The sequence below is a fragment of the Portunus trituberculatus genome, chromosome 38 (genome assembly GCF_017591435.1).
Source record: "Portunus trituberculatus isolate SZX2019 chromosome 38, ASM1759143v1, whole genome shotgun sequence".
Classification (NCBI taxonomy): Eukaryota; Metazoa; Arthropoda; class Malacostraca; order Decapoda; family Portunidae; genus Portunus; species Portunus trituberculatus.
In genome coordinates this window covers 16,206,154-16,208,653 of record NC_059292.1, presented here as the reverse complement: position 1 = coordinate 16,208,653, position 2,500 = coordinate 16,206,154, and the positions used below count along the sequence as shown (strand labels likewise).

The window sequence follows — 2,500 nt, the reverse complement described above, 5'->3', positions numbered from 1 at the left end:
GAGAGAGAGAGAGACTACCAACTCATTAATATTCCCTAATCAAGAAAAAAATTGCAAGAAAAGAAAACAAATCTATACTCCCCTCACCACGTACCCTATTTTTTCACTCCGCCCGTTCTTCTTCCCCTCTCTTCCCTTCCCTGACCCTTATCCCCTCTTACTCTTCATCCTACCCGTCATCCTTCACCCTCCCCCTCCGCCCCTGCCACGCCTGAAAGCTTAGACGAGTGAGTGCCCAGAAGGAGGAAGTCACGCCAGCTTATCTCGCATTCCAGTTGTAATTTCATCGTAGGAGCAATGTTTTTTGAGAGAGAGAGAGAGAGAGAGAGAGAGAGAGAGAGAGAGAGAGAGAGAGAGAGAGAGAGAGAGAGTTTCAATATTTTGTCTTCAACGGTACAACAACAACAACGGTACAATAACATTTTTTTTTACAAACATGGAGAAGATTAGCAATAAGAGAAATAAATCCAAGCAAAGATTTATAAGAAAAAAACAAGAATAAAAAACAAAAGAACATTGACCGGTGAAGGAAAAGGTTGACGCAAAGAAGAAGAAAGAAAGTAGGAGTAAAAATTTGGAGAAAGAAGTAAAACCAAAAAAACAGATCAAGTAAGTAAGCGGCAGCTGAAAAAAAGGAGGAAGAGGAAAAGGAAAAGAAGGAGGAGGAGGAGGAGGAGGAGGAGGAGGAGGAGGAGGAATAAAAAAACATAATGACACAAGAGGCATAGAGAAAATAAAAAGAAAACAAAAGTGAAAGGAGAGCAAGAGAACCGAAGATAAAACGAACAGGTATTGAAGGAGTAAAAAAGAAACACACACACACACACACACACACACACACACACACACACACACACACACACACACACACACACAGACACACACACACACACAGCAAGCGAGGTAAAAGTACAGAGAAACACAAACGGTGGAGGGAAAAAAAATTAACCCAGCAAAACTGACACACATGAAAAGAAAAAGACACGCTAATGTGTGAAGTAAAAGGAAGAAAAATAGAAAATACTTGTTGTAGTGAAGAAAAGAGGGAGAAAAATAAGAACAAATGCGGAAAAAATGCACCATAATTGACATACACCAAAAAATAAACAATATGGAAGAAATGAAAGAGAAAGAATGAATGTGAAAAAAGGGATGATATTGATAACGAAACAACAAAGTAATGAAAAGAATACGAAATGAAAGGTGAGTGCTATAAAGACAACCACAAAAAACACACCAAAATAATACTGGATAACCGGTGCAAAGCTAAAAAAGAAACAAAAATAAAGAGGACTCGAAAGGGAAGAGAAAATAGAAAACGCTTCTTGTACAGGCAAAAATAAAGTGAAATAAGGAAGACGAGGAAGAAGGAGGAGGAGGAAAGAGGCCAAGGATCCCCACCTGATGTCTCTCACGGGTGGGTCCGAGAGAGAAACTCCTTCACCGCGCTGCTGGGTTGTTGCCCCAAACTTTCACTATGTCTCCTGCGTCTTGCCGGAGAAGGAGAGAGAGAGAGAGAGAGAGAGATAAGAAAGAGGGATATGCAAGCCATGACTTTAAATATTGGAGTAATAAATAGAGAAACATGTCAAGAGAAAAGAGAGAAACAAAATAAAATATCAGTTTAGTAATTCAGCAAGCAAACACACATACATACAAACTCACACACGCACACACACACACACACACACACACACACACACACACACACACACACACAAACACACACCGTTAGCAAAAAGTAGAATAAGATTATAATCATCGCAATTTTCCTATAGCCGGTTCAGGACGGTAGTGACTGGTTCCTTCCCTCTCCCTCTCTCTCTCCTTTTCCTTGCAGCTCACGGCACCAATAATTATTTGATGTGGGGAATGCTCCGGGCAGCCAAGGGGTCATCGCCTCCTCCGCCACTCCCATGCATCACCGGACTCAGTAAATCAAGCAACTGACTAACGACAAAACGCAACTCGCTCACGCAACATGACCACTTGAAAGTAGTTCATGGACTTTCATACACAAAGAAGCAGGACATGCAACGTAAGCGCTTGCAGACCAGCCTACGTATGAATGTATACAACAATAAAGTGTGTGTGTGTGTGTGTGTGTGTGTGTGTGTGTGTGTGTGTGTGTGTGTGTGTGTGTGTGTGTGTGTGTGTGTGTGTGTGTGTGTGTGTGTGACTTGTAACTTTCCTTATTAACTACAAAAGACAAAAAAGACCGACTGAGATCATTCGTTCGTATGAAAGTATGTTAGTGAAAGTAGCAGCGAATTTTCTTTCTACTTCATTTTCTCCTTTTCCTCTTCTTCCCTGCGACCGGAGAAAGATGAAACACAAACAATACACGCAAATAGGAATCGATGAAAAGAAAAAAAACAGCACTTAAAAATACAGTGCCAATAGTGGTGATCTTTTGCTTTTTCACTTCTTTTGGCGGTGTCACACAGAAGGAGGAGGAGGAGGAGGAGGAGGAGGAGGAGGTTAAACATACCTGGCGCGG

The 2,500-nt window shown here is 41.4% G+C and overlaps 1 protein-coding gene across 4 annotated transcripts in view; it reads right to left on the bottom strand.

The window, feature by feature from the left end:
• LOC123515178 overlaps positions 1-2,500 on the bottom strand; it is a 263,389-nt gene that overhangs the window by 87,592 nt on the left and 173,297 nt on the right. For 2 of the 4 annotated variants that reach the window (XR_006677807.1, XR_006677808.1), the window contains exon 2: positions 1,402-1,484. The exons of the other annotated variants lie outside the window; for them this stretch is intronic. The gene's annotated coding sequence lies outside the window, so the exon portion shown is untranslated. The remainder of the gene's footprint in view (positions 1-1,401; positions 1,485-2,500) is intronic. 4 annotated transcript variants of the gene reach the window in all.